The sequence below is a fragment of the Physeter macrocephalus genome, chromosome 16, assembly GCF_002837175.3.
Source record: "Physeter macrocephalus isolate SW-GA chromosome 16, ASM283717v5, whole genome shotgun sequence".
NCBI lineage: Eukaryota > Metazoa > Chordata > Mammalia > Artiodactyla > Physeteridae > Physeter > Physeter macrocephalus.
Window position 1 is genome coordinate 53815689 of NC_041229.1, and position 25000 is coordinate 53840688.

At 47.8% G+C, this 25000-nt stretch overlaps 1 protein-coding gene across 1 annotated transcript in view; it reads left to right on the top strand.

The window, feature by feature from the left end:
* The window catches only part of TENM4 (teneurin transmembrane protein 4), a 758990-nt gene that overhangs the window by 295045 nt on the left and 438945 nt on the right, over positions 1–25000 (top strand). The window contains exon 4 of the mRNA XM_055091504.1: positions 9576–9672. The gene's annotated coding sequence lies outside the window, so the exon portion shown is untranslated. The remainder of the gene's footprint in view (positions 1–9575; positions 9673–25000) is intronic.

The window sequence follows — 25000 nt, forward strand, 5'->3', positions numbered from 1 at the left end:
AAAAAAAAAAAAAAAGAATGATCTACTTTAACCGTCCCCTTTTGTGGATGAGAAAACTGAGGCTCAGGGAGGGGAAGTGGCTTCGCCTTCTGCAATTTCCATTTCCAATGGGATCTAGAATTACCAAAGTTCTAGAGGCCCGAGTTCTGTTTCCTGTGCCGTCAAGGACTGGGAGGCTCCCCCCTCATCTCCTCTCTCTGACCTCAGTTTTCCTCATCGACATGAGTGATCTCTAAGTCCCCTGCAGGTCCTGCCTCCCATTCTTCTCATTCACCCCACAGACACTCACTGAGCGCCTCCACGTATCAGGTTCTGTGCTAGGTCCTGGGGGAGACCAGAGGGAAGACTCCCCCAGCCCCACCCCAGGCCTCCACCCACATCACATCATCTCAGCTCCTGTCATATAATATTTTTTAAATGCTTATGTGTCTGCCATTCTACCTGACTCTAAGCTTCTCAGGGGCATTTTTCATTTTTGTGCTGCCTTAAATTCTTCCTGGAGCAAGGCACAAAGTTGATGCATAGATTAATCAATATACTGATTATTATTTTTTTGTACCTAAAACTCCTTGCCCTGGTAAGTGTTCACTGGAGATATTCATTGGAGACAGTCAAATAAGCAAATAATTTCACCAAAGTGAGAATTGTGCCAGCAGGGGAAGCCCAGGGCCTGTGGAAACTCAAAACATGGGCCCCTGATCTAGCCAGAGGGTGAGGGAGGCTTCCAGGAGGAGGTGACCTTCAGCTGAGCCTTCAAGGACAAGAAGGAATTAGGGGAAGATGAGGTGACAGAGACAAAGGAAATAGTATGTATAAAGTGCTTGAGGCCTGAGAGAGCCTTGCTCATTTGAGGATCTGCTGGTAATTTTTTTTTTTTTTTTTTTTTTTTTTTTTCGGTACGCGGGCCTCTCACTGCTGTGGCCTCTCCCATTGCGGAGCACAGGCTCCGGACGCGCAGGCTCAGCGGCCATGGCTTACGGGCCCAGCCGCTCCGCGGCATGTGGGATCCTCCCGGACCGGGGCACGAACCCGTGTCCCCTGCATCGGCAGGTGGACTCTCAACCACTGGGCCACCAGGGAAGCCCTGCTGGTAATTTTTAACAATGCTGGAAACACATCCTTCACCTCTCCCCTCTCCAGGATTCCCTGAGGGGCATGTCACCCACACAGGAACAATAGCCAGAGGGGAGCTGGGTACTGAGTCGTCCATGCTGATGAGCACCCCGGGAATAACCCCCTTACACACAGCACTTTGAGAATGGGGCCGGGGTGCTGGCCCGGCATGCAGGGCAGACTCTAAAAGTCACCTCCCCAAGCTGCCGGTCAAGTGCAGCCAGAGCTCAAGCCCCCTCCCTCTGGAACCTGTGCGTTGATTGAATACCACCCGGCTGGCCTTTATTCTGAGTAGGTGTGTGCTGTGGGCCAGCCTCCTTCCTGCCAGGAAAGTGAGTCACAGTTGTTTGCACTTTTCATGGAACTGAAATCTCACCTCTTTGTGGGGAATAACTTAAAACCATTTTTAAAATGTAAACATTTCTGAAGTTCAATTAGTCCCCTGGTGGGACCCGTGTAGGTCGGATGGATTGGCTGGGAGGAGGGGGGAGGTGGTGGATGGAAAAGAGTGATGGGAGCCAGCGGACCCAGTCAGGAGGCAAGTTCAGAAACCCACACACGGGGCTTCCCTGGTGGCGCAGTGGTTGAGAGTCCGCCTGCCGATGCAGGGGACATGGGTTCGTGCCCCGGTCCGGGAAGATCCCACATGCCGCGGAGCGGCTGGGCCCGTGAGCCATGGCCGCTGAGCCTGCGCGTCCAGAGCCTGTGCTCCGCGGTGGGGGAGGCCACAACAGTGAGAGGCCCGCGTACCGCAAAAAACAAAAAAACAAACAAAAAAAGAACCTACATATGCCCCAGATGCACTTCTGCACGCTATGTCCCAAATTTCAGGGAGAAATCTAAGGCCAAGATATTCTTAGAGTAGGAAGGAGGAAGAGGAGAAGGGGGCAAGGAGCCGGGGAGGAAGGCGAGCTAGCGAACTCCCCTTGGAAACAAACACCCGCTTTTATTTAAACATCAACTATTATTAAAGGAAAAAACAGCAGGTTTCCGAAGTGCTCTGGAGTCTATCTGGATAGGTTGTTCTTGCTCTGAGTTTAATACGAGGAAATAGCATTCTTAAGCACCCATATTAACCTGTCTGTTGTTCTGTGGACTGTGACAGCTGCATTTTACATCTTAATGGCTAATCATTTATTTCACTCCAAAAAAAAAAAAGAAAAAGGCATTTTTTTTTTTTTTTAGCCCATGAAGCAGGTCCTCAGGCCGGAAGCTTTGCCCCCAGAAACACGTTTTGGGGCAGAATCTCCAAGTGGACTCAAGTGGTTGCCATGAAAAGACCCCGCCCCCGTCCATGAGGCCCCCTCTGTTTACCCAGATGGTCTGGCTCTCTCCCTCTTCTGAGTCCCCCCCGGCTTACCTCTCTAGACCTTCCTCTGGGCTGCTGTGGTCTCTCGGGAGAGACAAGTTTGTTATCTCTGGGATAGCAAACAGTGTGTGGAAGGGTCCCCAGTGCAGAGAAGAGCCCTGAGAGCTAGGAGACAGCAGGAGGGCCAAGCTGGACCAGCTTCGGAAAAGAGGAGGGATGTGAGCTGGGTCAGGGGAGGAGGGTGAGGGGTGATCTTGATAAGAAGGGAGAGCCACACTTAAATAGTACCAACCACCTGCCTGGCCTTGCTCCAGGAGCTCTCAATATCTTATTTAATCCTCACAACCACTCTAGGAGGTAGGCACAACTATGATTCCTTTTTGAATAAATGAGGAAACTGAGGCACAGAGACATGAAGTCACTTCCCAGAGTAACACAGCTCTGAGTGGAGCAGCCAAGGTCACACTGAGTGTTCTGTCTCCAGAGGCCGTGATTCTAACCTCCTGCTATACATCCTCTCTAACCAACCTTTACACGTGCATTCATCCAACAAGTATTTATTGAGCACTGACTGCCACGTGGGCTCCAGATGCTAGGGGTACATCAGTGAACAAAACAGACACACTGAGTGGCTGAAGACACCCCTTGAGGACATCTTGGTGACGAGACAAAAGTGGGCCCTGCCCCGTTCTAGCTGGGGAGGGACACATCCATCAACTGTCATTCAAAGAAATACAAGTGCCCTGAAGAACATGTAGCAGAGAAAGTTGCCCCAGGAAGTGACTCCCAGCCTAAGCTGAGACCTAAATGGGGGAGGTGACTTCCGGAAGAGGAAACAGCATTTGCTCCCTGAGTATAATGGCCCGAAAGATGGCTGGTTTGCACAGAGCCAAGGAAACAAGGGGTACAGACAAGAAGATAGAGTCGGCGAATCATTCTGTGAGTTGGGAACAGAAACAAAATTTCATGTTCAGTGAAGGGCAATAGGCAGCTCTTGAGGGTCTTGAACGAGAGTGACAGATCCTTCAGTGTTTGGCACAGTTTCCAGAGTTTTTCACACTCACCCTCTTTTGCCTGACAGGAGTCTGGTGAAGCAGGCAAATTGGGGTTCTTGTCCCAACCTAACTGATCAGAACACCGAAGTTCCCCCAAAATGATCCCTAAGAATTGCAAGCGTGAGGCTGAGGGTCCGCCTGTTCAGGGGGCTGGTTGGAGAGGTAGAGGGGACAGGAGGCTTCACGGGCCGTACACGGTATAAAACAAGGTGCCATGTGACACTGTGACGGTCACCTCTGCAGGGTGTGAGAGGAACTGGGAAGGGTCGGGGAGGAAAAGAGTTTCCTCTACTTTACTAGCCAGGTTCCTCTGGCTGATCTGAGAATTCAATTGACAGGAGACAGATTAACAGGAGAGAATCAAAAGCATAGTAACATGTACATGGGCAAGACCCCAAAATGGCTGAAGCCCTCACCTTAAATACCATCTTCAGCTAAAGACAAAAGAGAATGTTGGGGGTAGGAGTTTGGGACTTCGAAGTGGGGAGGAAGGCAATTGACGTGGAGATGGAAAAGCAAATGTTTGGTAAATAAATGTTTGTTGGTCTATGCAAATAGACAGTGGGCCACAGAGTAGACTCTGATCCCTAGGCCCTGTTTCCCCTACCACACGTCGTAGCCCATATTCTTTGCAGATATCTCTGGTGATAGCTCTATTTCGGGAACAAGCCCTCTAACTAAATTTTTTAGGCAATTGGGGGGAAGGCCAAAGTTTCTTCCTGAGTCTTTTGGGCCTTGATTGTTTTCAGTTCGAAATAATTGGCATACCAGAGAGACATTTGTCGGGGTGGGGTGAGGGGGCAAGTTTTGCTCCCCTGCAGAAGTGAAAGGGTCCAGCTCTGTGCCTGGCATGTGGTCGATGCTTAGTGAATGCCCATTCCCCTGCCTTCAACGGGAGGATGCAAGCATTGCTTTGGTTTTGCACACCGCCTGGCCACCATCCTCCTCACCTTCCGTGTCAGCGTGTGTTCTGGAGGGTGTTTGGCGCAGTGCGTGAGAAAGGAGAAGGTGGTTCACGTTCCTTGCCCACAACAGGATCCCTGTTTCCTAGCATCACAATGTCCTGCTGGGAGATCTTGCGGGAAGTGAATGGACTGGCCTCTGCCTGGCTTCTGCAGAGGGGAAACTCTGCAGAAGACCACTTTTCAGGTTTTCTGCTGCCCACTCCTGGCGCCCGACTACAGCATGCCGTAGTGCTTTGGTCAGGAAAAGCCCTCATCAGAAAGAGCTACTCTGGAAATGTATTCCCTCAAAAAGAATCACTGGTATTTACTTACAAAACCCTTTTGATACATTTTTTTCATTTAATCCCCATGATAATCTTGTGAGGAAGTTACTTATTTGTCAACATTTTATAAAAGGGACTTGAGTGGCTGTTATTCATGGCACACATGAAACAAAACCCAAACACAGTTCCCCTCTGACCCCACTCCAGTCTCCTTTGAGCTGCATGACCATGTCCCTCTTGGTCCAGCCTTTGATACTGCCTACTCAGAGACATCTCAACAAACATTCCCTGCCCTTGGGTTTTCCAGCTCATTGGAGAGATGATTTAGGACATCATCCTGATCACTGGAAAAATGAGCATGGCCCCTTCGTGGGGCAGGGTTGGGGGGGTGCTATATTCTAGAAGTCATGCTTCCCAGGAAGCCCAGAGCTCAGAGTTACAGTCCTTTCTCCGTGGCACATCCATCAGACATCAGTAGACGGATGTCAGCCAGCATCAAAACTGTGGCATCGGAAGGGGCCAGAGGAATGCGGCTGGCTCCCCGCCTCTTATTTTAACATTGCACTGGAAGGTCGTGTTCATTCGAGCTTTCAAACCAAAAATAAATTATTGTAATCCATTTGCTAATTACACCATGCTGAAGTTCTAGACACTGTAAACTGCAGCCGTGATAGATCTAGATGAAGTTTCTGGGAGTTTATTTTTAGCCATTCAGAGAGCACTCGGTTTCCTAGAGGCTTCATTTGCAAGTCTAGGAGGGGACAGGGAAAATGCGTCTGCACAGTCCTTCCTGCCCTGTGACTTGGATGGAGTCATTTAACCTCCCCAGCCCTCCTCTGTACAGCAGGTGGATGTAGTAGCTGATCTTGAAGCCCTGTCTAACTTTAAGCTCTAACTCTCGTTTCCTAACTATGGAAACTAGAATGTGTTCAGACGTGGTCTTTGCCTGCCTAGTCCATCCTGGAGAATGTCAAAAGCCACCACCCCAACATGTTGTGAACCATGGGACACAGGCCTTCGGAAACCTCAGGCTGAGTGGATGCATGGTCCCCCTTTTCTGATCCTTATTGTTTGGGGGTGGAGAGAGACGGAAGGATTTTATATGTATTTTGCACCAGCTACGTGCATCCTCCACCGCTAGGTGCTCGCATATGAGTGCTTTTTGGATGGCCTCCCCGATTCAGGGCCAATGTCATCCGTTTCAGTCGGCCAGCTGCTCATGATTATCTGTGTGCCAGGCACTGGGCTTGGTTCTGAAAACATCATGAAGGTGAAGTGGGTGCAATTCCGAGCTCCAAGGAGACCAGCAGGGGAGGTAAAGCGTGAAATGAATATGTTGAAGTGCTTTTTGGAACTGCAGTATTAGCCATGTCACAGACTCCTTCTGGTGGGGGTTCAGGTTCATACGTGCCTAACGGGGGAGGAGAATCAGGCAAGGCTTTGAGGATGAAGGGGTATTTGAGCCAGGTTGGATGTAGAAATAGGATTTAGAAATGTAGGGATTGGGTAAGGGAAATTGCACAGACCTGCTTTGGTAACCCTGGAAACCACACTAGGCAGATCACAGGGATGGCTGTCCCTGACCAGTCAGCATTCCCAAATGCCTAGCAGAGCACATTTCTTCCCCAGACGCCATGACCTCCAGCAAATTTTCTTCAGTTTTGACAGAAGTATGACATATTTTTTTCCAAAGTGTGAGCATAAAATATTCCTGTGTTTAGATGCTTCTGGATAAACAACCTTCCACTGTATTTGTGTGATTCTTGGGTGGATCGATGGATGCGTGGTCAGATGGATGAATGGATGGTTTGGTATCATTGTGGAGCTGCCACAGGAAAGAGGTGGGGGAGCAATTAAACTGGCTGGGCTTGTGGGTAGTTTTATGGGAAGAGGACATTGGAGCTGAGCCTTGAACAATGAATTTTCTCAGCTCACAGTGCAGATAAAGGTCTTCCATTCTGAGGGAGGCAAACTGGAAGCATGAAATGCGGGACACTGTGGGAGAATGGCGAGTTGCAGAGGCCCGGGCATAGGAAGGGAGGATGAGTAAATGTAGTAGCTGAGAGCACAAGCTTTGAATTAGACAGATGGTGTTTTGAATCCCAGCTCCGCCACATAGTAGCTGAGTGATCTTGGGCAAATTATATTTCTTTCCTTAGCTTCTCCTTCCTCATCTGTAAAAAATGAGCATTAATAATAACTACCCCAGGTGGTTACTGTGAAGATTAAGTGAAATAATGTTTAGCACAGTGATTGGCATGCACTTAATATGCACTTAATAAATAGTAGCTTATGGTTCTTATTTTATGGAAACAATTCTAATTAAATTATGAAAGATATAATGTTACATACCAATTTTAGGTCAACAAAAAGCAAATTATGAAAATGCCAGTTTAAACCACAGAATTTAAGGAAGAGGGGGCTCCTTACTCTTTCACATGTAAAGGTGAGGCAAAGAAAAAAGAACTAGCAAAAAAGGCAGAGAAAGTCCTTGCAAGAAAAGGAGAATCAGAAGAGACTGGTGTTGTAGATGCCAAGGCAGGATTGTTTCTAGAGGAGAAGGTGATCCTGCTGGCGGATGACCCAGGGAGGCCACTGCAGACTGAGAAGTCTCTGGAATTTGCAGTGACAACATCTTTATGATCTTAAAGAGAACATTCTGGAGGTGGAGCCCCACCACAATGATTTGTGGGGTGCGTGGGTGTGCAGGAAGTGGTTTAGATGACTCTTTCAGGAATTCTCTCAGAGAAGGAGAAAAAGAACTTGGGCTGGGATGGGGACAAGGTCACGGGAGGGGCTTAGTTAGACGAAGACTATTTGAACTCAGTTATTTTTGTACCTTTTTAAACCCATGCCTTCATTTGATAGACATCACTGTCCCCTTCACGATTCTGATATTCTGGCACCCATCACCCAACACTTACCCTAGCCCCACTGGGAGCTATGCGTGCCAAGAAGATTTTGTCTGGATGTATTTCTTGTAGTTGCATTTTAATAACAGTAGGAATTTAATGATCTGTTGGAATAAAGCAGGTAAGAAATGATGTCGGCATTGAGGGTGATAAGTTGACGGATTCGAGAGACAGTAAGTAAGCTGACCTGAGCGGATGTAAGGAGTGAGGGGGAGGGGAGTCAAGGAGGGACCCTGGGGTTCTGGTGTGGAGGGCTGAGTGAAGAGCCACACCAGCTGGTGCGTGTCCCTTCTCCATGTCAGTCCTCACCTCCACCCATCTGGGTGGCACCTCACAGGCTCATCGAGAGTAAGAAATCAAATGGCAGATGTGGTCATCATTTGGAAGCTTTCAAATGCTTTATAAATCTAGGTATTCTTATTAATATTGTTATAAGCAAGAAATGGTGCATCCAGCTGTCTTTCTTATGCACTCTCTCTGTTTTTATCTGCACAGCCTCTTCGTCAGTAAGTGTTGTAATTCTAAATGGCAGGAGGCAACTAATGTGTATTGCTCAGGTGCCTTTTTACAGATAAGGAAATGGAGGGGCAGGGAGGCTTAGAAAAACTAACCGGAGGTTACACCCAATGACTAGAGGATACACGTTCTTTCCAAGTATACATGGAATATTCACAACAATTGACTACATCCTAGGCTATAAAATGCATCTCAGCAAGTTTCAAGGAATCAGTATCCTGCAAACCACATTCTCCCGCCACAGGACAATTAAGCTAGAAATCAATAACAGAAAGATGAGTTTAAAAAAAAAAATACGTTGAGGGGGAGGGATAAGTTAGGAGTTTGGGGAAAAAAATGCATTGAGAAATATTCACAAAAACACTTCTAACTAACTCATGAGTCAAAAAAGAAATGATAATAGAAATTATAAAATATTATAAATGAATGATAAGAGAAATATCAAATATCGAAGTTGTGGAATATAGTTAAGACAGCATAGGGGCTTCCCTGGTGGCGCAGTGGTTGCGCGTCCGCCTGCCGATGCAGGGGAACCGGGTTCACGCCCCGGTCTGGGAGGATCCCACATGCCGCGGAGCGGCTGGGCCCGTGAGCCATGGCCGCTGAGCCTGCGCGTCCGGAGCCTGTGCTCCGCGACGGTAGAGGCCGCAGCAGAGGGAGGCCCGCATACCACACACACACAAAAACAAAACAAAAAAAAAACAAAAAAAAAACACAGCATAAGGGAAATGTTTGACCTTAAATGCTTGCATTGGGAAAGTAGAAGGGCTGGAAATTAACAAATGGGCTAAGTATCCAATTTAAGAACAATAGTAAGGGAGGGTGGGAGGGAGATGCAAGAGGGAGGGCATATGGGGATATATGATATGTATGGCTGATTCACTTTGTTATACAGCAGCAACTAACACAACAATGTAAAGCAATTATACTCCAATAAAGATGTTAAAAAAAATAAAATAGAAAAAAAGAACAATAGTAAACGTAAATAAACAAGACAGCTCAAGGTTGCACAGTTATAAGTGGTAGAGCCAGGATTCAAACATAGATATGGCTGCTTCCAAAGCCCTCACTCTCTCCACTATACCATGAGCCTTTCTCTGTGCTGTTTTCCATAAATATATGCCCAGTGCCTGGAAATTCTGTTTCTCCCTAAGGGTCAACGAGCTGAACCTATAGGGTAACTCCCTGTTTCAAAGGTTGATGATAAAGCATACTCGTTTATTCATCCATCCTTTCGCTCATTCATTCATTCAATATTTATTGAGCATTTGCTATGTGCCAGGCGCTGGGATCACTACCTTAGTCGCCTTTTTCCTCTGAGTGTTCCAAAACCAGTCTTCAGCCTGGGGCCCAAGCTGCCCACCCCCCACCCCTCATCTGCTGTTTGTCAGAAGAGCAACCTTGTCAAAAATGACTGATTTCTCTCTTGTCTCTTTCAACAGGTAGACTGAAATTACCATGTGTCCAAATTAAAATTGCATACTTCAAGGATTATTTGAAGGATTATTCTTAGACCCTTTTAAGAAGATTTAAAGAAAAGTGAGTTGATTTTTTTTTTTGACACTTCAGAGAGTATTCATGATTTAAGTTAATGATATGGGTGCTTTTTTACTCTACCCCTTAAATGTGTGTTAATAGGTAGACTTTATATCCATTTATGTTATAAGAAATTTTTTCCCTAAAAACAATGAGCAGGGAGTAGAGGATTACTGCTTGGCTTCCCTGTACGATTTTAGTACATTTCAAAGGTTTGTGGAATCTTAAGAGATGAATGGTTCTTAGAGATGTGGATCTTTGGTAGGTAGGTAGATAGATAGATAGATGATAGATGGATAGACAAACAGATAGATAGATTTGGTCTATGCTTGGAAAACTCCAGGGACTAATGAGGAACTGTTTATCTCCCCCCATTTATGATTTTTATTTAAAAAATCTGGATTTGACATCCACTGTATCCACTTCTCCTCACATCTTGCCAAGCCTCTTTTTCACTAGACAGTCCTAAAAATGTTTGAAGACAAAAGATCATGCCCTTCCTTGAGATCTTTTTTTATTCTTTGTCCCTCATAATTTGGTTTTAAGAGCAATTCCTTTCCTGGTCATCTTCTTTCCAACACTGTAAATGTCTCCTCAAAAAGAGGCATCGCCTGGCAAACAGACAGTGCTCTACCAGTGTCCTCTGTCCCAGGAGATGCGTGCGAATCAGAGGAAGATAAACCCAAGGACCAGACCTGGGTTCCAGTCCCCGTCTGCTCTGACGATGTTCTCGGGAAAGTCCCTTCATCTCTCTGAGCTTGGAGAAAACAGGAGGGTAGGAAAAGATGGTCCTAAGACGCTGCCCACCTCCATGTGGATAGTTTTGCTGACTCAGAGTAAAGAAGTTGCTGCTTTCCCTCTGTCCCGGGCACTGGAACGGGCCAGGACTTGGGGAATCAGTGGGATGTGGGTACAATCCCAGTCCTATCACTTGCTATGTGACCCTAGACTGTCACTTCTCTCTGAGCATCTACTTCCTCATTTGTGAAGTAAGGATATTAATACATGTGGCAAAGGATTCGTGTGAGGTGTGCTGGGATAATGTACATAAAGCGCTTGGTACCTGGTGTGTAGGAAGTGTTGAATAAATGATAGCCCGTAGTAGCTGCCTAAGTAGTGATGGGGCTCCTGACCTCCAGCTGGAGGAGAAGACAGCAGGTGGTGAAGAGAGAAAGCGTGAATATGTGGGTGTGCTTGTTAGGGATGGGGGAGGAGTGGCCACATCCCCAAAAGTCTCATGCAAACACAAGCCCAACCCTGGGAAGTTCATGAAATTAAAACTCTACTCAGAATCAGACAAGGAAAGCTTGGTTGCTGCGGAAGATACAGTTAAAAGGGAAATTTTTAGGGAGGATCTGAGGGGCTGCACGGACTCTGCCAGTCTCTGGCTGCTGCCGCTGCCCCAGTCCTGAATCGTAAGGATTGGTGTCCCCAGAAGGAAGGTCCTTAGACCCCCAGTAGGCCTGGGGGGCTTGAGAATCATCATATATCTGTATATGTCCAGAAGGCTGGTTGTGAGGTTAAGATGAGAGACTGAGTGTGAAAGCGATTTACAAACTGTAGAGTACCCTCCACATATATGTACGTTTGCATTATTGATGTATTATAAGATGTTTCAGTACTTTGGAAGTCAGGAGAGGGGGGAAACTCCATGTGTAATGAAGCAGTAGGGTCCAGCCCACGGATTCCTGAGCAGAACAGCGTGTGTGTGTGTGCACGCGCACGCCTGTGTGTGTCTGCTCGTGTGTGTGAGTTTGTGTGTGCACGTGTGTGCATGCGTGACAGAATCTTTGGGCCCTTTGGATGTGGTCACCACTCTGCACGGTGACTGGCGGCCTGGAGAGAGTGTGACATAGGAGTGAAAACACAGGGTGTGGGTCAGTCAGCTTCGCTCTATAACTGACTGGCCGTGTGACCTTGGCCGCATTTTTCCAAGAGTGCCCCAGCCCCTGCCTTTATGGAGGTTAAAGGGTGTGGGCAGGGCTACTCTGGGGAACTGGAAGGGAACTGCATAGAAGGTACCCTTCACACTGAGAAGGCGTCCGGGATGTGTGAGTGCCCTTCTCCCGTGGTTAATGGAATTTGTCAGAGTTTAGGGAAGTCTTCTTGACCTGTTGGCCGAAAGGACCCTACCCTGAGGGCCCAGGCACCTGGCTGAATGGAGAGCACACCCTTCAGCCCTGTTGCAAAGGCTCGTTCCAGAGGTGCTTCCACACCTCGGCCATCCTGCCCAGTCCCCTCCCTCAATCTGGCTGTGGGGCTGATAAATCTTAAATTCAGGAGGACTGGGAACTGTGTTGTCAGTGAAGGTGTGGAACAAGGATTATTTTTTTTGAAATATATATTATAACTAATGTCATGGCCTTTGTTCTCTAGACAGCTACTGGCTCTTCATAGCAGGGTGCTGCCCCCAGGCTAACACTGTAGTGGATGCCACTGGCCAGAGGTGCCCATTTCGAGGTTTCCAGATCCGGGGAATACTACATAATCGTGTATTGTAGTGTTTTTCGAATTGTGGGTTGTGACCCATTAGTGGGTCATGAATTTAATTGGGTGGTTCAAGATCATCATGCATTAAAGTGAAACAAAGTGATCCAGCAGCCCATAGAGTGAGTGACGGTATTTATATTATGTATTCAACACAGGTCTCATATCCAAAATATGTACAGTTGACCCTTGAACATGCAGGGCTTGGGGCCCCAACCCTCTGTGCAGTCGAAAATCCAAGTATAATTTATAGCGGGCCCTCCACATACATAGTTTGTCAGTATCCCAGGTTCTGCACCTGCAGATTCAAACAACCATGGACATTGTAGCATTGTAGTATTTACTATTGAAAAAATCTGTGTCTAAGTGGACCCATGCAGTCCAAACCCATGTTGTTCAAGGGTCAACTGTATAGTAGGAAGAAAAGAGGAAACTCCTACAAATAAGTAAGGAAAAGACAAGTAACCTAATAGAAAAGTAAGCAAAAGATATCTCAAACAGATACTTCACAAATGAGGATATCCGAATAACCAATACGCGTACAAAAGCGTTATCAGTTATCAGGGATTTACAGATTGAACCAGCAATGAAATACCGCTATACACCCATAAGAAAGGCTAAAATGAAAAAAGAGAGACAATACCTAGCGTTGGCAAGGATGTGAAGCAACTAGAACCCTCACACATGTCTGTCTGAAGTATAATTTTGTATGATGACTTTGGAAAACTGTCTGGAAGTAGCAACTAAAGTGGGACATATGCATACTAGCCATTCCATCCTTAGATACACTCATGAGACGTGCATACACCTGAATGGGAGGGCACGGTGGAGGCTTTCAAGGTATGGGTAATGCTCTGTCTTTTGATCTGAGCGCTGGTTACATGGGTGTTTTCAATTTGTGAGAGCTTATCCAGCTCTTTATCGATGACATGCACACCTACGAGACTTACATTTTGCTTCAATAAAAGTTTACAAAATGAATGTATAGATTATGATTTATAAATGAATAGAAAAGAGTAGAAAACGCAGCAGGTAGTAAGAGTAAGCAGTGTAGAGTGAAACTCAAGTTACATGTGGGAACTGTACGTGTGTCTAGGCTGAGCTGAGACGTCCAACGTACTCCTTCCTGGGAGTCACAGGCCAAAAAATGGAGAGCCACTGACGGCGTCTAACCCTCTCTTTTTTTTTTTTTTGTGCGGTACGCGGGGCTCTCACTGCTGTGGCCTCTCCCGTTGAGGGGCACAGGCTCCGGACGCGCAGGCTCAGCGGCCATGGCCCACGGGCCCAGCCGCTCCGCGGCATGTGGGATCTTCCCGGACCGGGGCACGAACCCGCGTCCCCTGCATTAGCAGGCGGGCTCTCAACCACTGCGCCACCAGGGAAGTCCTAACCCTCTCATTTTAAGATGAGGAATCTAAGACCCAGAGAAAAGGGAATCAAGAGCAGAGCTAGGAGGAAAGCAGGGCCGGGGAGAAGACTGACTCTAGGTCTCCTGCTGCTGATGCCGTGTCTCCCTTTTTCACTGCCAATTGGTGGAATGGCGAATTCGGCTGAGCAGGCTCCGTCTGGCACCGTAGTCTCTGGGAGGCGGCCCTGTGCTTTCAGCCCAAGGGGAGCGTTGTTTTCCCACCGCAGACGGAGACGCAGCCGCCTCTGCCGGGGCCTGGCTCTAGCTCCGCACATTCCCTGCCTCCTCCTTCCTGCTTCCTCTGCCTCATCTGCTCCCCTCCGAGCTCCGGAAACACCACTGCACTCAGTCGTGCTTTCATGTGTGTAAAACAACTGTCATGCCAAAGCAATTTTATGGTTGTAGACGTTGGAAAACTGTGAAGAAAATACGCTGGGAGAACACGAGCCGGCAAAGCATGAGTCAGTCCTGGCTTTGGGCTTTTATTTTGTTACAAAATTGTGAGTCCGTTCCTCAGACCTCTCCTGCGAGGGGTCACGGGGCTACCAGCCCCTGAGGGCACGAGAGGAGGGGGGATGTTACCCTGTCTCTGCCAGGCAGAGCTTCACAGAGGAGAAAAATGTTGTGCAGATTTTAAAAGGCTCAGTATGAACCTCGCACAGAGCCTGGAACCATCTGAAATAGGAGGGTTACATAACATCAGGGGCTTTCCAGCTCTTTTGACTGTGACCCGAAGTACAGAACACATGGGGCATCTTCGCTCAGCACACACCCCTACCCACACAGGGCAACAGGTGCAGTTTACGATGTAACAGCCCAGGCCGCCCCAGCACGGGCATCTAGCTGAATCCTGGGGAGGGGGTGCCGGAGGGAGATTCAGAGAAGGTTTCACAGAAGCCAAGAGATTTGAGCTAAGGATCAAAGAAAGAGAAACTGCACAGGCAGATCGCTGAGGACTGGCCAGCAGGTGAGACCCTCATTTGAAAGAAGCCATCTTGCATTCTGGAAACGGCCTGTGGTTCCACAGAGTCAAGGCTGAGGAAATGTGTGGTGTAGGAGAGGATCCAGAAGAGGTGGACGGGGGCCAGCTGAAAGCCTCTGTGTCCTGACAGGGAGTGTCTGGGGCGAAGAGGAGACATCGCCTGAGATTCATATAAGCAAGAAATGCCTGTAGCCTTGGAGACAGACTAAGAGATGCAGGCAGACGCAGGTATGAACGTTGGTGCAGTCCCAGAATTTTGTTTTACAGCACTCACCTGTGCCATTTGCAAAGAAAACTTTCAGAGAACGCTTCTGATCCAGGCCTGGCTGAAGAAGGCAGGAGCTGGAGAGATGAGTAAGACAGAGTTCCTGCCCTCGTCGTCCTGCCAGTGGACTGACAGGTCAAACCCGAACACAGATTTGACATGGTAGTTATTATTCTAGGGCAAAATGTCCCAAATAGTGTTTTATGATACATCAGCCCCACAAAATGTTGTTTGAAAAAAAAAAAAGGAAGAGGAGTGTTTTTGTGTTGAGCAATCTGGAAAGTACTGTATCACTGACTCGCTCCTGGTAGACCTCACTGCCTCTAGCACTCTAAAGGCTCTGAGAAGTCCTGCAGGGAGGACGCTCACCTAATATTTCCCAAACTTACTTGCTCCAGAACACATTTTTGCATGTCTATTCAAATCCCTCTGTTTTTCCAAAGTGATTTTGGGAAAGTCCATCCTAGAGAATGGCCTGAAGGCTGGTGGGGAGCTCTGAGGAAGGAGAAGTGGGCTCTGCCTGGGAGAGGACAGGGAGAGCTTCCTAGAAGAGGGAGATTTTGTGCCCACTATAGAAGGCCCAGTCTGAACCTAGCACAGGGTCTGGCCCCCAGCAGGTGCTCGGTAAGTAATTAATAAATGAAAGAATGGCTACCGCGTTTGCTGGTGAAAAGAGCCTGGCGTTCTCAGCAGAGGCTGGAGACAGAAAGTACTCAGTACAGTAGGGCTGTGCAAGTGTGCCTTTGGCAGTTGAATGTAGGGTTTCTTTCCTCAAACTTGCCCCCCTCTCCTGACTGTTTTGGAAAAGGCAACAGGAGGCAGCAGAGGCAAAGTGGCTTAAGGTCACATGCTCTGGAGCCAGACTGCCTTGAATCCCAGCTCCATCACGTCCGAGCTAGTTCCTTGTACAAGTTGCCTTAACCTTTCTGTGTCTCATCACCTCCATCTGTAAAATGGCCCTAAAAATAGTGCCCAGCTTCCTAGCGCCCAGGATTAAGGGTTCCTATAGGCATGGCCTTAGACAGGGGCATGCAGTAAGTGCCACATAACCACTAGCAACCCTCATCTGTTAGCTGCTTTCGGTCATTACCTCCCAGGCCGTTGTCCGAGTTCCCTTCCCCAGTGTTTCCCAGCAGACTGCGGTCCTCATATTTCTGAGTGAGGTGATCTGCACATTTGTTTTCCTTCCGCCAGCATCAAGAAGGGCCAGGCTGATGCTTCTTGGTTTTCAATGGTCGGGGCTGTTTGAGGTAAGGCTCGGGTTCCGCTCCTGGTTATTAGCCTTCAACCACTCCGGCTGGGTAAATATTTCTGAGGGAGTCCAGCACATCTATTATTAATTTACTGCAAGCAGTTGCTGTACTTTCCAGAATAGCTCTGCCGACAGATGTTTTGTAGGCCGTGTAGAGTTCTCGTGACCTTAATGCTTTCTGTGGGGTGTGGTGGCAGCGTCCCTGCTGGCTTTGCCTCCCTGGGGAAAGGTGGACAGTTGTGTGAACAGTGGGCATGGGGGTCCCATGCTGGATCCTGTGTAATTCGGATGATGGAGCTGGTGGAATCTTGTGCTTTACACCCCTACTTTCAGTATCATACCTGGCTTACAGGCCAGAGACCTGGGTGTCTTCCTTGAGAGCATGCTCTCTGTCGTGGCCTCTTGTCCGGTCGGCCACCAAGGCCTAGTGATGCCATCTCCAGTCCCTTCTCTCTTGTACTGCCCCCAGCCAGCTAGTCTAAGCCACCATCTTCCTCATCTTCCAGGTCCCAGCTTCCCCGATGGCTGAACTAAATCAGGACCCCTGCTTTGTGTTCCCATTGAGCCTCCCACCCTGATTCTTTTTAAATCACTTTTCAATCTTTAAATTACCTGTTCTTGGTCTGGCTTCTCTGCTGGACTGTATCGCTGTTGTGGCCTCTCCCGTTGCGGAGCGCAGGCTCAGCGGCCATGGCTCACGGGCCCAGCCGCTCCGCGGCATGTGGGATCCTCCCGGACCGGGGCACGAACCCACGTCCCTTGCATCGGCAGGCAGACTCTCAACCACTGCGCCACCAGGGAAGCCCAAGTTCATCTTCTTAATGCTGCTCGACAAATATAAATCTTTTCCCAGTTAGCAACAGACAAGACTGTGCTTTTCCTTTCTCCCTCCCTCCCTTCTTCCCTTCCTTCTCTCCTTCCTTCTTTCCTTTCGCAGGCGGACTCTCAACCACTGCGCCACCAGGGAAGCCCAAGTTCATCTTCTTAATGCTGCTCGACAAATATAAATCTCTTCCCAGTTAGCAACAGACAAGACTGTGCTTTTCCTTTCTCCCTCCCTCCCTTCTTCCCTTCCTTCTCTCCTTCCTTCTTTCCTTTCTTTTTCTTAACTACAGTTAAAAGGGGCCTAGTGATCAACTAGTCAAATTCTCTAGAGGAACCTCAACGCCACAGTGGGAGGAAAGGAGGCCAAATAGGCAGGACCCTGAGCCCCAACCCCTCACCAACGCAGAAGCGACCCTTTATTTCCTTTAGACATCACAATTTTACTTTAGCTTTTCTTTAGAGAAAGTAAAAAGTGGTTCTTCTACGATAAAAGGTTTGGAAAACACTGATCTATTCTTAGATTCTCATTTTTCAGAGCAAAAATCTACCAAGTATTTTGCATGTGTTCACTCATATACAAGGAAGGTATCGTCCTCATTTTATAGATTCAGAAAGTGGTACCCAGAGTAGTTAGGAAACTTGTCCGTGGTCACACAGCCAGTGTGTTCAGTGGGTCCAGAATTCCTATCCAGGATTGTCAGACTCCAAACTCTTTCCACTGCCACCTGCTGCCTCCCCACAAACCATCATGCAACAAACTGTGGCTTCCCAAGCCAGCCTCTCCGTCTGGCACAGCAACCAGTGGCCAGAAACGGATCTTTGGGATTTAATTGGGCACCACTTGCTCAGAGGGACAGGGCCTTCATTCCTAGGGCTTCCTGACTATGTGGGCCGTGAGACGCTAAGCAGAGAGAAACAAAGACCATGTAAGCCAAGGAAAAGCTGGGCTGCTCCACCAAATTGTCCTTTATGCCTGAAATAAAGTGACTTGAGCTGGGATCCCTGAGTCCCTGATACCTTCAGCACAAGCTGGGTCTTGCTTCCCATGTGTCAGGAATTTCTCCCAAGGACATCCTGGACGAAGTGACAACCCAGGAAACGAAAACTGCTCTAGATTGTACAAGAAGACAGCATGTCTTTTATCGTGAACCTTAGTGTCTCTTGCCTTTCCTTTGTCCCCATGCCCAGGTTATTTTGACTTTAAGTTTGGGATGAAGTCTGGCTTATTTAAACAATAATGAAACCAGAATGGAGAACGGGAAATCTAAGTTCTTACCCCCAGTTCCCTCAAGAACTCACCGCGTGACTCCCTTTGGACATGTCACGTGGCTTCTCTAAGTCTCAGTCTCCCCATCGTTAAAATGAGTGTGTTTGGACAAGATGCCCCTGCCCACCATGACAAGGAGAGTTCAAAGTACTGACTCTGCACCTGTACTTCCCAAGTCTAACTCCCAGATCCACCCTTATTGATGTGTGACCTTCGGCGAGTTATGGAGGCTCTCATGGGCAGATTTATCATCTGCAAAATGGGGTAGTGGTAATGTCTATCTCATAGATTTATTGTGGGGATTAACAAGTAAGCAAAGCACTTAGAATAATGCCCAACACATCGTTAAGTTATTTATTTAGTCCACTATTGTGGTGATGGTTGTGATTATCTCCATTCATGGAACCATACATTAGGATTCTGCACTTTTGTTGGCTAGACCGTGTCCAGATCTCCCAGTGGTTAGTATTTATACTTTTATTTTTCATTGGCTCAGAAAAACCATAGTGACAGAAAGCTTTATTGGATTCAGTAATTTTGAACTCGATGTGAATTCATCATAACACCCTACCTATATTGTGCGAGACATTGATTCAGTTAAAGACAATGCTTGGTGAGCTAACATACAGGTTCCTAGATTGTTCCAGGAATAATATGTCCCCAGTTAGAAACCTCTGATCTAGGATCATTGCTGTTTCTTCCAGCATAGTTCATGGCCCATGGTAGGCACAGAGTTAATGTTTGAATAAACAAGTGACTGGATGGATGGATGGATGGATGGATGGATGGATGGATGGATGGATAGATGGACGGACGGATAAGTTGTTGAATGAATGGATGGATGAGTCTGTTTTTCATTTGCCTCTTGATTTACTTTGAGCAGAATAATAAGTTTGTATATGTGTTAATGTGTGTATGTGCCTATGAACATTTTCAGAGAAAGCCCCACCTATTTCTGTCCCAAGGAAGAAGCTAGTCATAGTTTGCATATTCCCCTCTCTTTTAGTGTATAGCGTCATTTTTCACTGGAGTCCTTTCAGCTGTCTGGCACTGACAAAAGATAAGCACTGCCTCTGCCTCTCCCATGCCTTCCTCCTCCAACAATGAGGGCTTTGTGCTGAGAAGACTGCCTCTAGATGTTTCTTTCCCAAAGCCCCAGAGCCTTGTCTGGCTTCTATCAAGAGTATCGATGGGGGAGGGGACACAGACAGTTGAATTCAGGGAGCAGTGCCTATGGCCTGGTGCCAACTCGACAAGTCAGGCCAGGGTGGACAACTCAATATCTGTTCTGGGATATAGGCAGCCCGGTTACCTGAGCTGGTTATCCAGCTATCTGCAGCCAGCGCCCTGGAAGTCATCAAGCTCTGCTTTCCCAGAGTCTTTTGCTCCGTGCCCAGGGGAGAATGCAGGGCTGGAGGGGATGGGTGGGAGATGGCAGAAGCAGAGGGACGGGGAGCCAGTCTCGGGGTGTGAAGAAGTTCACCCCATAGGCACAAGGGGCTGCTGCGGCTACTGCGTCTTAGGGCTTCAATTCACGAATGAGATTAAAATGCCAGCAGCCTGCCTCTGTACACACACTTAGGAACACATTGGCTTGAGCTGCTTAATGAGTATTATTAGTCAGGAATCGAAGAAAGGCCCGGGCAGGCGCCTGGCTGATGCCTTGTTGATTAGAACACTAAATGTGTCACCCTTTGAAAGCCAGCGCTTGCTGGAGAGCAAACCCAGGGTTGAGATCTCCTAGTAACCCTTACATTCCCCACTGTTTCTGGATGTTTACAAATCATTAAGCTGATCTGAGTAAGAAATGGTTATGAGGACATTTGGATAACGGCAAGGACAACAATAATAAGCATTGCCCCAATAATAAACAGTGGTTATCAAACCTGGCTGCCCACCAGAAACACGGAGGGTTGGTTTGTTTCTTCGTTTGTTTGCTCTTTGTTTTCTGTTATTTTGAAAATACAGACTCCTGGGTCCTATCCCTAGTGATTCTATTTCTCTAGGCCTGGGGTAGGAATCTATATGTTTAACAAGTACAACATATACTTGTTCATCATACTGGATGGTTCTGATGTTCGTGGCTGAGCCCTGGCCATGAGAACCGCTACTCTGTAGAATGAGGTCACGTTGGACCCAGGTTGGCATCAGACTGTCCCTTCCTAAGCTATGGCCTCAGGTCTATTGCTTAGCCACTCAACCTCAGATATGTCATCTCTAAAAAGGGATTAGGTAAAATCATGCAGCTGCTATAGACAACAGTGTATGATGATTCCTCAAAAAATGAAAAATAGAATTATCATGTGATAAAGCAATTCCACTTCTGGGTATATACCCAAAAGAATTGAGGGCAGGGACTTGAAGGGATATTTATACGCCCATGTTCATAGCAGCATTATTCACAATAGCCAAGAGGTGGAAGCAACCCAAGTGTCTAACAGTGGATAAATGAATATACAAAATGTGGCATACACACACAATGGAATATTAGTCAGCCTTTCAAAAGGAAAGGCATTCTGACACATGATACAACATAGATGAACCTTGAGGACGTTGTGCTAAATGAAATAGCTCAGTCACAAAAGGACAAATACCGTATGATTCCACTTATGAGGTACCTAAAATAATCACATCGTAGAGACAGAGAGTAGAATGGTGGTTGCCAGGGGCTGAGGCGGAAATGGGGGAAATGGGGAGTTTTCCACCCCAGGCTGAGCAGGTTGCTCCTAACTGATGCTCCCACTGAGTCTCTCCATGGGAAACCCCACGGTGTAGTGTAATTTTCTGTGTGTGTGTGCATGTGTGTGTGTCAACATCTCCCCCATTTCCACCATCCACGTGCTTATTCACTTCCTTTCAGGTCCTGAATCAGATAGTAGTGTGCCCTCCTCTTCTAGCCCTTTCTGTCTCCCTCATCCTGATTCATTTTTCTTCATAGCACTATCCAACATAGATAATTGGTTATTTGTTTATTGTCTGTCTACCCTGACTAGCACTGAAGCTTGATAGAGTGGGGACTTGGCCTAGTTTGTTCACGACTGTGTTCCTAGAGCCCAGGAGAGAGTTTGACGTGCTCAGCAAACAATGGCTAAGTGTCCCCTGGCTCTTGACATGCCCAGGCTGAACATCCCCTGTTCTCGTGACCATCCTGGTCACAGCCTGGAGACCCTTACCTGACACAGCAGTCCAAAGACTATCTGCATTGTTCAGCCCTGAATAATTAGATTGTGATTTCTCTTGATGAACATACTCTGATGAACAGGTCCAGTTACATAATCTGTGGGGTAAAGTACAAAATAAAAAAGTGGATCCCTTGTTTAAAAATTATTAAGAATCTTGGGATAGTCATAGCAGAGCATTCAACCAAGCCTGGGCCTTTCTGAGTGCTGGTCCCTGTGTGACTACACAGGTCACACATTCATGCACCTGGCCCTGTAATGAGGACCAGGTCTTAGAAGGTTGTAAATACCAGTCTCAGGGTTTCTATTTTCTCGTGTAGAAAATAAGGAACTACAGAAGGATTTTGAACAGAGGTGTCATTTAAGGTTTATTTCATTTTTTTCCCTGACTATAAGCTATACTCATTGTGAAAATTTGCACAAGTAAGAAAGGTATGAATCCCTGTTAATCTCCTTGTCCCTCCTGCCCTGGAGGAACCAAACCCAAAAGTAACCAGTGAACATTTTGTTAACTCCCTTCCCTCTTTCTGAGGTTTTTTGGTTTTGCTTTTGTTTTCTGTGTAACACAGTTAAGATCATAGTTCAGCTACAACTTCTTGTCCTGCTTTGTTCATGTGACAGTGGAAGAGGAGGAGAGGGACTTCTTAAATGCATGCTTAGGGGAGACTGGCCTGGAAGCCAGCTTATAGAGCAGATTGGGGGTACAGAGTTGGCATCAAGGATTGAGATGGAGGCAGCTAGGTTCCTGGAAGAGAGAACAGAGGAGGCCCTGGATTAAGGGGTCAGAGGTAAGAGTGGAGGGTCCGTTTGGGAGCTGGAGCCACTCTGATGGGAGGTGACCGCAATCCCCACCCCTTTTGAATTCCCTTGACCAGTGGGAAAGAACATCAAAGTCTAGCCCTGTCTTTCAGGGATTCTGCACGTGACAGCAAGCACTGGGGTCATTTCTCAAACGCAACTCTTTGGCTCCTGCCCTCTAAAGCTAGACCTTCCCTTCCCCCTCCCTCAGGGCTCAGACTCTTAAAGCTGGGCCCCGGGACAGTCTATGACAATAGCAAGTGGGAATGCACGGAGAGACCAGGCATGGTGGAGTCGGGGTTTCCAATGGTCGGCGGCAGACGCCTCAGGGTTTAGATTTGCCCATCTTGTTGGTAATCCCCAGTGCCCGGGCTTGCAAAGGGGAGCGTTAACATTGTCACTGGATCCTTAATTGTGCGTTTTATGAATTTTCATGTTTCCGCTTGCAAGCTTAATGTTGCTTTCTTGGTGAGTTTTTTTTTGAACTTGAGCATAAGAGCCTTGTAATTACAGAGTGTTGTGGATTGCGGAGGGTGATTAAAATGGATTTCATGAAATCTGAAGCTCCCTCCCCCCACCTCACAGACACACACCACAGCCAGCACCGGCAATCCAATAGGCGACAGGGAGTAACTCAGACAGAATCCCACGAAGTTCAGAGGCTCGGGTTGTGAAGGATATGAATTTTCTTCCCCATGCTTTTCCTCCCTGGGTCTTGGCTCTGCTCCCAGACAGCCCTCCTCCTTCTCCTCCTCCTCCCTTTCCTGAATGAAGTCCAGCTACATCCCTGACCCCCAGCCAACTCTGACCCCCAGGGCTGGTGGCTTTCTCACTCACAACAATAATAAAACAAGAAGTAGATTTTCATCTTTGCTTTTGTACAGCCATCAACTGTGTCTCACTTACCTTTACAATCAGCCTCTGCTCCCATCTGAGAGGGTGGTTTACTTTGAATAGAGGCCTGAAGATTGCTGAAACCTGCGAGGGTCTAAGAATTCCCATTTCAGCATCTCTTCTCCTAGGACAAGTTGATGCATGATGGCAGTGAGATCTGCTCTTCACCTTACTCTGAATCAGGGAGGGCTGGCTGGTGCTCCGAGGATGTTTAAAGAATAAGTGACCTGGGAGCGGGGCGTGGGGAGGTGGGAGTGGGTGGCTGGAAGGCTTCCTAGGGGAAGCAGGCAGATCCCTCGAGAAGGACAGCAGAGAGGTGGGGAGTCTAAGCTGGCCCAACCAGAAGATGATGCCGTAGGAATGATCCTCCTTGACCCATGAGGAAACCAAGTCCACCTGTGCATGTGTGTAATATTAGTGCTGGAATGGACTTGAGACATCACCTGAGCCAGTTCTCCCATTAAAAGAACCTCTACGTCACAGCCAGCCTGACCAGCAGAGCTCAGGCAGCCCTTTTGTGTGAATTAGGAAATGGTGCTCCTCCCCTCCCCAGGTAAACACAGGTGAGCCCATCCCTGAATCACTCCCATCAGCCGTATGTCCTTGAGCAGTGCACAACCTGCCCAACCATATGTAGCATCCCTAGAACAGAGACCGAAACTGGGTCAAAACCAGGCCTGTCTCAATTACAGCTCTCTCTGTGCCTCCTAGCATACCCTCTGCCACACTGAAACCCTCACCATACTGAATTCTACCTGGTTTCTAAGAATTTCCCTGTATCTCAGAGCTCAACCACCCACATTCTAGAATTTGAATGTTCATATTATATATACACAAGCATATATGAATGAACAGACCCTGGTATACTCACGTGTGTGTATACATCCCCTTCAAGTATTCAAAGATGGTACTGCTGATGGCAGAACGTGTATGTGGTTGGGTGGGGAGACCACCTCCTCTGCCCCCCATACAGGATGGGCAGGTTGCCGCTTACTTCTGTGCTTGTCACCCCACCTCTCTCTGCTCACACCTTGACCTTTCACTGTGAACGCGGGGTTCCCCCCACAGACAATATTTTTCAACACTCCGTCCCTTTTTGCTGATCCCTCTACCTGGAGTGCTTTTCTCACACTGATTCCACCTAGCAAATTCCTTCACAGCTGTGCTCCGGCCACAGCTCCTCTCTGAGGCCTTCCTTGAATCACCCTCCCACCCCTCTTTTTACCCGTGTCCCTTGTGCACATGGCATCTGTTGCATGCGTGGCACCATATTGTATCTGGGTTTCCGTGGCAGTTTCTGCACTAGAGAGTGAGCTCCCAAGGCAGAGCCCACAGTCTAACCCATCTCTGTGTCCACAGTATACATCCTGGCACACTGAGGAGGCACCCACAATGCTTGTGGTTGGATGGAGCTGATAGCCCTCTGGTGAATGAGTTAGCACCGAAAGAGGAAGGGAGATCCTTCATTGCACAGGCCCAGGAAAATGGCCACAGCTTAATATCCTGGGAAAGCAGGGGCAGGTGCTCGACTGACAAAGGGCCTGTCTCAGATACCCTGTCCCAGATTCTGGTGTCAGCCTTCCAAAGTAGACACATCCCACCCATCCTCCCAGATAGGGAGCCTGTGGAGAGGACAACCTCTTTTTCGCCCTCAACTTTGCAACTGACCTGAAATGCACATCCCCATGCACCTGGCTGGGTCTCCCTTCTCCGCTTCAGCTTGTGGATCCAGGAGCCCCAAACAGACAGTCCTTTCCTCTCCTCAGCCAGCACTGTCACCTGGTCCTACTCAAACTGTTAACAGGGAGAGGTGGCAGCTGCTAAGAAAATCTGCATGACCCATTTCATCTTTCTCTCCCCAGCACACATTGTCCTAGCAGCTCCTGAGTGCTGGGCCATAGCCTCTAGGCACCAGGCCAGAACTACCCACCCCAGGTACCCAGTGTGAGTGAATGAGTTAACACGGGGGCACAG